Raw genomic sequence first — 12,890 nt, 5'->3', positions numbered from 1 at the left:
GTTTTGTGTGTGTGTTGTACTGTGTAGTACATGAATGAATAAAAATGTGCCAATGTATCCATTGGTTGTGTTCATCATGTGAAAAGGTTTGTGATGGGGGAACCACAAGCAACATAACTTACCAGTTTTGGAAATGTTGTTTTGAATTTATTGCACCAGTGTGTTAGACTATGTCGTAGTGTGTGTGATTTTGAGGGCTTGTGTGTCCTGTCTGAGGGCAAAGTTTGGTTTTTCAGCAAGAGTGAATGGTTTTGAGTGTAGAGCTTCATTTTGACCTGAAAATAGGATGTTTGGGGAACTGGGTGAGACGTTATGGATTTGTGTTTACTGTTTTGAGAATAAGAGGCATAGTTTCAAGAAACGTGTTTAAGCAATCGAGAAAAACTGTAATGGACATGGATCAGGTTGTTTTCAAAAAGACATTAAAAAAAGACATAAATATTATTGAAACAGGCCAGAAAGAATCAGGAAGAGAAGAAAAAGGTAGACAACTAAAGTAGTGAGAGCGAGTGCTCTGATTCCAACGTCTCTTTTTTTTTTTCTCAGTCCAGTTGGTCTAGTTGGACTATGGAAGAGATAAAACATTTTTGAAGTTGTCTAAAAATATGAGGAGTGCAAATTGGAGAATATTTTCCAGATCTCAGAAGACTTCTTGAAAGTGTTCAATAAGTGAAGTTTAAAGAAAATCATCATAAAAATTTAGTAATAATGATTAAATGGTTTAGTCTTTATGTCCTTCCTTTATCTGAGTCATAATACTTCACTCAGTTGAGGTGTTGCAGTTACAGTAGAAGAGATTGTAAAAGGTAGATGTTTAAATATTAAGGCTCAATTTGAAGATCATGTCTGCTTTTGTTTGTAAAAAAAAAAAAAAAAAAAAAAAAAAATATATATATATATATACTGTATCTTCACTCTGACATATGTTTAGGTTTTAAAAAACATCTTGATGTTGTTGAGACAATGTGGTTCAGACTTTCACAGTTTAGTCACTCACAACTATTGAGTATGAGTAATTATCTACTACTCATTTTAAAGCATTTCATCATGTTTGTAATTCCCAATGACTCTTTGCATTAAATTCAAACAACAGATGTCCTTAACGATCCCCAATCACTATAGGCCTACATTATGAAATCATCAAGGTCTGCTTATGAAACTTACAGGAATGCAAAGACCAGCTCTTCTTTAAACATCAAAATGCTCTGTCTGAAGTAGTTGTTGGTCATGATGCAGTTTTATTAATCAAATGTGGATTCTAATTACTCATGTGATGTCTTTGATGATCTCCCTTTTTGAAAGTGCAGCTTTTAGATGAGATCTGTTTATGTCCCAAGATATTTAACACAAATCAGTACATGTAATCATTCAGATTTAAGCTGCATGTACCAAAAATATGGATGGGTGGATGGATTTAATCGTACTAACTATTAAAATACTGAGGTTTATACTGTTATGTCCTTGTAAAATTTGACAAATGGATCCTAATTGCCATTATATTGGAAATCTTTGTTACTTCAGTGTTCCTACTGGCAGTGCGAATGCAACCAGGAAAATGGTCCTAAGGGAACCATTAGTTCTCGGGGAACCACCCAGGTGGCTAGTTCGTAGAACTAAGTTTCTAGAACTACCCGGTGCAAAAACCCCTATGGTTACCAAACAGATAGGATTCTGAGCAGTGGCATGCAAAAGGGGGGTTTAGTTATGCATTTAGAATAGCATTCCAATTGTATCAAGGTGCTTTCATTTGTAATGAAGAGAGGCTCTCTGACCTACTGCTGCTCTCCATTGAGCGAGATATTCCAATTAATTGTGAGGAAGTCATTCAAATATTTAAAAACACAACAGACAGACGGGTACTGCTTTAAATACAGGTGATTTATTTAATAAATTTCATTATTTTTTTTAAATTGTGCGCTTTTTTTGTTCCTTCCACCCCTGCCCCTGAGGAGGTCTGTGCACGCCACTGATTCGGAGTAAGAATGTTTCTGTAATAAAGCCCCAGAACAGTTCTATTTTTCCAGTGTACTGAAGATATCTTTTATGTGAGCTACATTTTCATTGTCCACTGATTTTTTCCTCTTCGGCTGCACAACTGCATGAATAATGAATTATATTATACTATGCAATTTCTAAACAGAAATTTTCACAATTTATGCAGAGAGATTTCAATCATCAACTTTAACTTCTCCAGTTACTTGGAGCACATTTGAATAATTCATTATAATATAATTCATCTCTGCAAAGAAATTCAGATTAAAATAAAAGTTTTGATTAAATTGTCATGACATCACCAGGGCTGGCCTTAAAAGAAACAAATGCTAATCTACACTGGCGGAGATTCAGTCTACGGTCAACACAGGTGATCGAATAAGAGTATTCAAGCTGACATGTAGCAGATATATCTGTGTGGTGGTATCAGAGCTAAAATTTACATGAGGGCTTTTTAAATAAGTGCAAACCGCTAAATTATAAATAAAATAAATAAGTACATAAATAAAATGGTTTTTATACTGTCCATTTTTTTTTCTTTTTTTTTCATGCTACAAGCTAATATACCACACTTTCACAATATAGAGCCTCGGGCAGTCTTTAGCAACAAAACATAAAATATTCTACAGTATGAATAATAGGCCTAGGTCTTGGCCAGTGAACATATCAGGGAATGTGCCTGTCTGAAATGAATAAATATCAAATGCCTGTCTTTCCAACACCTCAAGTCAACAGGCTCAGCATTTTATCTATTCATTTATTTGCATGCTTCTTACACCTACATTTTCACATCTTTATATTAATGATTATTTTAGCCTATTTTATGCCAGCCTTTAAGTTGATAACATTCTCGATAGTAGGTGTCCTTTAGTAAATTGAACAGGATTGAAGAACATCATGAAGTTTCATGAAGTCAAAAACGGCTTTTGAACCAATCAAACTCATCTGTGGCTGTCTTCTCTCCCCCACAGCGGCCAATGCATCAAATTCATACTCATTATTGTCTGAATGGATCACAAAATCATCCATCTGAGGATGCCCTGCAGCCCAAAGCGCTCTCTATCAAGCCTAAATTACCACTGTGGGCAGGGTGAAAGTGGTGTGTGTGTGTGTGTGTGTGTGTGTGTGTGTGTGTGTGTGTGTGTGTGTGTGTGTGTGTGTGTGTGTGTGTGTGTGTGTGTGTGTGTGTAATTTCACTGCATTCTAGCACAAGGAAATCAGGCTAGAGGTGCTGAAAACTCCACAAATAAAGTCTAAATAAAATATCTAACTAAATATAAGTATCACAACATTATAATGTACAATGTAAAAAAATAATATTAATTTTGAGATTTGCAATTACAATTAAAATATTACAAAACAATGAACTGAACTAAACTCAATGAACTTTCTGTATCCAGATGAACTCAAATCTTCCTCGTCCTCATCGACTTAAACTGGGTCCTCGCCTGTGCGCAATCAATCGAATCAAGAAAAAATAAATAAACTGAAAATATTTGCTTAACTAAAAAGTAATCTAATCTACATATACAAATTAGGGAAATTAGCATGCAAAATTAAATTAAAATAAATTAAATAGCCAACATTGTCTGATATCCAATATAGATACATTTTAAAACAACTGTACATCCATGAATGCCCTGATATATTTAAAGCGAAATCGAAGACTGAACTGGTGTGGTGTCATTTCGAACTAGGGCTGCAACAAATTATTATTTTGATAATCGATTAATCTAAAGATTATTAGAATGATTAGTTGCCCGATTAATCAGTAGGCTTTGATCAATTATTCAACTTTTGCAATTAGTTCAAACATTGAGTTATACCTATTACCTATTCTAACTAATAAATAAAACAAGGAATTCAGCTTTTGAAAATGTGTTTTTAATTAACTTCGAGAAAAATGAATAGACCAATCTCCTTCAGGTTCTCTGTTCTCAGAAGTCATCAATAGGCCAACTGCTACAATGACTGGTACTGTGTTTGTATTAGGACTGGGCATTAGTGTTGTCACGAGACTGGAATTTCCAACGTCGATATGATACCTTGAAAAATAACGATATTCGATACCACGGGGGAAACTGTCATATATAGCGGTTATTGTTATACCGGGATGGGTATTTGTTAGGTTTTAACGTTATTACTACTCTTACCCATACTGCTTATCGATCCGGTTCTTTAACTGTATTCTTATCAGTTCTTTTTGTTATATATTTTTTTATTTAAAAAAATAAACAAATTACATCCCTGCACATTTGATTGTCAGAGCGACAAAAAAATATGCTTTACTCTATACTGCACAAAACTCTGCATTTGAACAGTCAATGGCAAATAGTTTAACAAATAATAAAACATACTTACAGGCTCTGATTCAGAACTGCCAGATTGCCCTTGCAAAGTTGGAATTGCCCCATTTTTTAGAAATAGCTAGGGTTGTCGCGATAACCGCAATATTGTAGTACCGCGATACTGACAACCCAACCGCAGAGGAATGCAAGTAACCACAACAACCGCGATATTCACGTGTTTTCTTTTTTCATAAGGCTATACCCTTCTTGTTTTGAACTTCGTGCATGTGTATTGAATGTTAAATAAGTTAACATAAGTGAAATCTTTGTTCTATCATCCTTTAAACGTTTAAGGGTATTTACGATTAATGGCATCAGTGCTGGTCAATGCATTGAATCAATGCCATTGGTCTCTATTAAGTGAAGCATCAGCTTCAGCGTTACTCATGCGATGCATTGCTGGTCAGCTGAGCCTTGAAAAGTGGAGCTCAACATTAAAATAATTAGGCCTAACACCTTGTTTCATTACATATACAGTGAGGAAAATAAGTATTTGAACACCCTGCTATTTTGCAAGTTCTCCCACTTGGAAATCATGGAGGGGTCTGAAATTGTCATCCTAGGTGCATGTCCACTGTGAGAGACATAATCTAAAAAAAAAATCCAGAAATCACAATATATGATTTGTTAACTATTTATTTGTATGATACAGCTGCAAATAAGTATTTGAACACCTGTCTATCAGCTAGAATTCTGTGCCCGGTTGCATAAAGCACCTTAAGTATAATTTTCCCTTAAGTTCGCCCTTATGTTTCCCTTAAACCTAAGGGTGTTGCAGAAAAAACCCTTAAGTGTTACTTAAGGGTTTCTTTAAGTGAAACGTCATAAACATTTAGAATTTCCCTTAAATGCTGTTTTTTCACTTAAATAATCCCTTAAAAAGCGTTAAGTGTTGCATAAAACCCCTTAACGGTCATTTCCCTAAGTATAACTTAAGGTTTGGAAATCGTAACCTTAAGAGTAACGCGGACAAAAATAAGACGATATGGCTGAATTTATGGAACCAGCTGAAGATCATTATGTGCCAAGAAGAATTTTTAGGGATAGGGAGAACCCTTTGGACCATTTTAGCGATGAAAAATTGTTGCTAGAATACCGATTTGATCGACGCGCAATATTTGCGCAATACATCGCTAACAAACTAACTTAGAGAGCGACCTTGACCATGTCACACATCGCAACCACTCTTTACCTGCGGTGTTACAACTGCTTATAGCACTGCGTTTTTTTGCAACTGGGAGTTTTCAGTAGTGGGATATGTTTTACACGTGCATAAATCGGCTACCATTCAATAAATGTAGGCTACAATTAGTGTGTATCGGATTTTCAGGTGATATTCTCAATTCATTCAGTTAACGGACGCTCTGAGACAAGTGTTCAGACTGCAGACTTATAGCAACGATTATATTTAATTGTACAGTACAGTCATAACATAACGTACAGACATTATCTTAATTCCATAATGTCCTTAAACATAACAATATTGCTGGCCATAAACTGAGAAAGTGCGCGTCCAGTGTGTGATACAGTTGTCCAAGACGCGACGCGGTGTGTTAGTGTTTTGCGTATCTATGGCAACAACAGACTTTTATAACGTAAATCCAGGATCGCTGTCGTGAAACACTTAAATGTTTCCCTTACCTAAGAGAACCGTTTAAGAGATTATATGCAACACCCTTAAGTTATTCTCTTAGGTAAGGGGAAATCGCCCCTTAAGTATCATACTTAAGGGAAAAACTTAAGGTGCTTTATGCAACCGGACACTGACCCTCAAAGACCTGTTAGTCTGCCTTTAAAATGTCCACCTCCACTCCATTTATTATCCTAAATTAGATGCACCTGTTTGAGGTCGTTAGCTGCATAAAGACACCTGTCCACCCCATACAATCAGTAAGAATCCAACTACTAACATGGCCAAGACCAAAGAGCTGTCCAAAGACACTAGAGACAAAATTGTACACCTCCACAAGGCTGGAAAGGGCTACGGGGAAATTGCCAAGCAGCTTGGTGAAAAAAGGTCCACTGTTGGAGCAATCATTAGAAAATGGAAGAAGCTAAACATGACTGTCAATCTCCCTCGGACTGGGGCTCCATGCAAGATCTTACCTCGTGGGGTCTCAATGATCCTAAGAAAGGTGAGAAATCAGCCCAGAACTACACGGGAGGAGCTGGTCAATGACCTGAAAAGAGCTGGGACCACCGTTTCCAAGGTTACTGTTGGTAATACACTAAGACGTCATGGTTTGAAATCATGCATGGCACGGAAGGTTCCCCTGCTTAAACCAGCACATGTCAAGGCCCGTCTTAAGTTTGCCAATGACCATTTGGATGATCCAGAGGAGTCATGGGAGAAAGTCATGTGGTCAGATGAGACCAAAATAGAACTTTTTGGTCATAATTCCACTAAACGTGTTTGGAGGAAGAAGAATGATGAGTACCATCCCAAGAACACCATCCCTACTGTGAAGCATGGGGGTGGTAGCATCATGCTTTGGGGGTGTTTTTCTGCACATGGGACAGGGCGACTGCACTGTATTAAGGAGAGGATGACCGGGGCCATGTATTGCGAGATTTTGGGGAACAACCTCCTTCCCTCAGTTAGAGCATTGAAGATGGGTCGAGGCTAGGGTGACCACCTGCTAATAAGCCCAAGGGGGGACAAGGGGTATGTTTCTGAGGGACAATGTGGGACACTGTCTGGCGCGGCGGTGCCCCACTGGCAGACTCACTGATAGTGGTTTACCCATTTCTAGCACATACCACCTTGCATAGTATTAATAATGCCCTATTCTCCTAAACGTGTAATTTTTGATGTATGCTCATGAATAGGTCAACCAATGTGTATTTTTTTTCTAAATAAAGACTCATAATATTTTGAACATTCAATGAATTGACAGATGTACTTCCACTTAAGATTTACTATTTAATTTTATTTATTTTTCATTACAATTTATTTACTTTAAATAAATTATAATATAAATGTATAGGATTAACAGGAACTGTAGTTGCTCAACACCACAGGAACAGTTAAAAAAAAAGTATTAAAAAAAAATACGATTGACCTCGTATTCCCCTCCCTCCATGTCCGATTGAGAAGGACGTTTTGCAAAGGTCACAAAAAGCCCTCTCGGTATCCCCCTCAACACCTTTCAGCCACAAATATTCATTTCCCAATTCTTGTTTCTTGTACTCACACCTTCTCTTTTTAATTGATGATGGCGTTGGCTCTCAGACAGTCTCTTTCTCGAATTTTTCGAATTGGAAAGCGCGCATCTGAAAGTTCCTTCCTTCCAAGTGTGTCTGGTATGCGCGTGCGTGCGCTGTCATGACAACAACGAAAAAGTTGACAACAACCTAGTCAGTTCAACTGAGGGGTTTGTGTGGCAACAATAGCGTGCTGAAATGTCAAGTAATGTTCGTTTGTCTGCTTGGGGCTCGAGTATATAGAGCGACCAACTTTTTTTTGAGCAAGCATAGATTATGCGTGACACGGTCTCAATTTGCGTGACGCGTGAATTGGGCTTCAAACGCTGTGCGCGCACGCGCTACGCGGGACGGGTGGTCACCCTAGTCGAGGCTGGGTCTTCCAACATGACAATGACCCGAAGCACACAGCCAGGATAACCAAGGAGTGGCTCTGTAAGAAGCATATCAAGATTCTGGCGTGGCCTAGCCAGTCTCCAGACCTAAACCCAATAGAGAATCTTTGGAGGGAGCTCAAACTCTGTGTTTCTCAGCGACAGCCCAGAAACCTGACTGATCTAGAGAAGATCTGTGTGGAGGAGTGGGCCAAAATCCCTCCTGCAGTGTGTGCAAACCTGGTGAAAAACTACAGGAAACGTTTGACCTCTGTAATTGCAAACAAAGGCTACTGTACCAAATATTAACATTGATTTTCTCAGGTGTTCAAATACTTATTTGCAGCTGTATCATACAAATAAATAGTTAAAAAAATCATACATTGTGATTTCTGGATTTTTATTTTTAGATTATGTCTCTCACAGTGAACATGCACCTACGATGACAATTTCAGACCCCTCCATGATTTCTAAGTGGGAGAACTTGCAAAATAGCAGGGTGTTCAAATACTTAGGCTATTTTCCTCACTGTATCTTTTAATGAATCAGCGTTTTTGAACGTGTTCGTTCGTTGAATGAGCAGTTTATTGATTCATTTAAAGACAGCCCCTTGTCCCTTACCTAGTGGCGTAACAATGTAACTGCGCGCTGAGTGACAGCCTGTCTAGACTGAGACGAGGACGATGATCCTGGGGAAATATCTGGCATATTTGACAACGGTCAAACCATGTTATTCCAGGCCCTTAAAATAGGTTTTATGAGATTAATAGACTATTCAAATATTTGTTGACAACAATAATTTTTTATTTTTCTTGTTGAGAAGAAAGCATGAAGCACATATTTACATATAATCTAAAAATTGCTCTCAGCAGCAAAGCTGGCGTCAGGATGTTTGCTAACAATAGGCCTAAACCTCTGCAAAGCCATTTCGAACTTCTTTTCACCACTAAGCGAAAAAGAACTTTGCCGTGAATATATCAGGGCCTTAACAATTTGCACATTTAGCTGCAAAGCTGAATTCCACAAACATCAAAACCACTGAATGCTGCAAGAACGTCAAAGACAGGATGCACCACCAAACCACCAAAGATGCACAGAGCATTTGTTCTTATCTGCAATACAATACCCCAAAACAGCACCAGGCAGCCAATCAAAACTTCACTTTTATCTACAGACCTGAAAACCATCTCACTGAAACAATATGTTTTTCCCTCTGAGAGATTACAGCTAAAGACAAACAAAGAATGAGTCATGCGCACACTTGTCTCTCCATCCACCCACAGAAATACGGCACCTCTGTATTTCTCCGAGGATTCTAGGAAGAGCAGGTGAAAAGGAGGTAGACATGGTGAGAAATGTGTTTGAGAAAATGGAGCAGAGAGCCATGAATAATGTGTGTGGAGGGGTGTGTGTCTGCAATGTCATACTCCATCAGAGTGTGGCCAGCTCATCGTGAGTCAAATCTCAGAGAGGTATATTAATAATATGTCATACAAAGAAATGTTTCATATTATGCTTCACCAAAACAGCCTTGTGTTCTGGTTCAGATGTGCATCGAGATTGTCATCTCTCAGCAACAAATTGAGGATGTTTTGTGCTATTTTGATTAGAAAATCTCTCCTACAAAAACAAGAGGCTGTCAAAAACATCTCTGTGCAGTTCTGATGTGTGAACATCACTGATGCGTATCTTCGGAAGTCCTAATTTCCTCGGCATACAAAAACCAAAAGGAGAAAAGGGCTCAACGTAAGAATTGCCTGACATTTTTAGCTCAACTAACTGAACATTAAAAGGCTCTGCGTAGCAATAGTGAATTTTCAAGGTGCTGGGCAGCATTATTGCAGAAGAACATATAAGCTTACAATGTTTTTGACCCGGTAAAGATTTTAAGATTTTTTCTTTTCTGTGTCTATTTAAGCACTCGGGGACCAGGCATGCAAACTAGGCTATAGCACAGTATCTGTGTCAGTTGAATTGCTTAATACATATTGTCAAAAATATTATTAATATTGCCTTATCCCAGTCTTATTTTAACCCATTTGTGCCCAAATTTTTCTGAATGGTTTCATGCATATAATCCTGTTAATAGTGTCCTATGTAAACATGTTCTGCATTTATTTTCCCCAGGTTTTTTTTTTTCTTTCTTGAAAATCATATTTGAATGTGCGGCAACTATAGTTGCCGGTGGGCAAATATGTTGTATGCACCCCTTCAATGTAAAATATGAATAGGAGGAGAACATTTGGCATTTATCTCAAAATAACTGCTTTCAACAGATCAATCTTTATTCATAAACAAATTTATTATGTATAAAAGTCGAAGAACATTTGATGCAGACCCAAAAAAAACTGCATCTAGCTTATAATCTCTTGAATATGAAAACACAACAAACAACAAATCCATTTGCCTTAACCATTGTGCGCTGTTCAGGGTCTTTTTGACCCACATTTCTGACTTTCATTCATGGGGATAACATGGATAATTTGACATGGTTAAGTGTTTTTAAAAGATTTTTCCCCATCTTTTGGAAAATGCTGTTCTAAAAGTAACAATTTATCACTTTAACCAGTAGATGGCTGCAGAGCACCACTATTTGCTATTTGCTTTTTGACTAACTGAAAGACATCTTTTCACAAGTTTTTCAAGTTGTACTCATATCTACATATAAGGAAATCACAATTATAATAATAAAAGTTACTTTTTGTCAAAGTTTAGGCACTTTTTGTACTGAAAAAAAATCTGTTTTTCAGTAATGTTATATTATGATTAGAATCAAATGAATTTGATCAATGGACAAAATTCATCCTCAAAATCAGAAACAACACAGAACACACAGACAGAAATGAAGTGGCACACTTTAAATTTGTAGAATTATATGAAAAACAGATGTTTGAAATAAATGATAAACTCTAAAAACTTTTCTCTTTGTAACATCCTGATCAGGTTTGATTCTAATCATAATGGAACATTATTGAAAAAGTTATTTTCAATATTATTCAAAGTTACATTATTTCAGTACAAAAACTGCCAAACTTTGACAAAAAGTAACTTTTATTGTTATAATTGTGATTTCATTATATGTAGATATGAATCTAACTGGAAAAACTTGTGAAAAGATGTCTTTTAGTTTGAAACTTTTAGTACTTTTAGAGCTCTGCAGCCATTTACTGGTTAAAGTGATTTTTTTTTTTTTTTTTTTTTACTTTTAAAACTGCATTTTCCAAGATTTGGCCAAAAATCTTACACTAAACCATGTCAAATTATCCATGTTATCCCAATGAATGAAAGTTAGAAATGTGGGTATTTTATAAGGCAAATGCTTTATTATTTTATTTTTTTCTTTTTGGAGAATTTTTCTTTTCTTTTTTTGAACATTTTGTGGAGTAAAAATGTCCAAATGTAGAGTAAAAACATTAATAAACTGAGTAAAATTACATTTGTTTAATATATATATATTGTTACCAAATAACATTTTGTTGCCTGGGGTCTCTCAGACCCCAAACAGCCTGACTGTAAACCGCAAACGAATAGCGCACAAGGGTTAAAGTTGTGGAACATAGTGCAGAACAAAGTGCAGCCATAACAGGGCATTGTGTATAAAAAAGTTAAATGAAAATAAATACAAATAAATAGAATGAAGAAAAAAAAATATATATAGAGATGTCATTTAAAGGGTTAAGTTATGTTTATGCACTAAACAAGACCAATAAACTTGATTTATTAACCTATTAACACAGTATACCCCATTTTCCCATGATATATGTACTTACAAGGCATTTGCCCACCGGCAACTATAGTTGCCGCTTGGACTTTTGACTAAGTATACAAAAAACTATAGATCTCTTGTAAGATTTATTTTGTTTGGCTGATTCTAGAGACCTTCATGATTATGTAGATATATATATGTCAACAAAAAATACTATTCAGAAGTTATACCAAAAACAAAAAATATACCCAAAAACTACTGCAAAAACAAATATGCCAAATACCACATAGTCTTTTTTATTGAAGTGCAAAGAGGTAGGCAGTTCATGTAGGAACAAAGTGCTTCTGCGACGTTTTTAAATAATATTTTTTTTAATTCTTTTTTTATAATTAAAACTAACATCATAAATTATGATATTTTTTTACTTTGAGCAATTCTGGAGCTATAATTGACTCTTCTTAGGAGCATATAAAACAAAACAGCTCCTTGGAAAAAATGAAATGTAATATTGTTGTAGTTATAAACAAAGGTTTATTTTAGTTCAGATTAACATTTGAGGCAATTGTATTCATAATGTCAAAATAAAACCGACGTAATGTTACTTGAAGGCATTATAGCCTACTATTCCTGCCAAACTTCCATGGTTGCAGTTAGTGTTATTACATGACATTTCCTCATTGGTGGTTCACACATCAACAGAGATGTGAAAAAGTATTTGCCCCCTAAGATGTTCTCTATTATAGTCTCTTCTCTATTTAAAGGAAATGGAAATGTCATGCATGAAAAACACAATGAATTGCTTTGTAAACCTTTCCAGATTGATGTATAATTTTTCCATATAAAAAAGGACATTGCAATGCTGATTAAAGTAGTTTTTTTTTAAGTCCATTTAGAGTCCATTTTTTGTTTTGTCAAGAGCTGTAAAAAAAAAAAAAAAAAAAAAAAGGCCAAATGAATGTATCCTGCCAGTCTCTTTCGTCTTTCATGTAAATTTGTGGGTTATCAATGATCAATAATGGTCAAATTGTGGAGAACACTGCTGCTCAAAATAATATCACTAATTAGAGTGGACAATCTGACCTGGGTCAAGGGTCATACAAGAGCAAAAGAGGAAGAGAGAAAAAAGTATGGATGCTTTAAAGCATGACCCTGCCTTCCCCCACAGCTCTTAATACAGACACTCACAATGATACAGACAGTGAAAGCTTATTAAAACTTATCAAAGTGATCAAAGCATAGTTTTTCAAATGTTTAGCACATCCACAA

Source organism: Squalius cephalus (assembly GCF_949319135.1).
Source record: "Squalius cephalus genome assembly, chromosome: 20".
Classification (NCBI taxonomy): Eukaryota; Metazoa; Chordata; class Actinopteri; order Cypriniformes; family Leuciscidae; genus Squalius; species Squalius cephalus.
The sequence above is the reverse complement of the archived record's forward strand: the minus strand, read 5'-3'. Positions refer to the sequence as shown.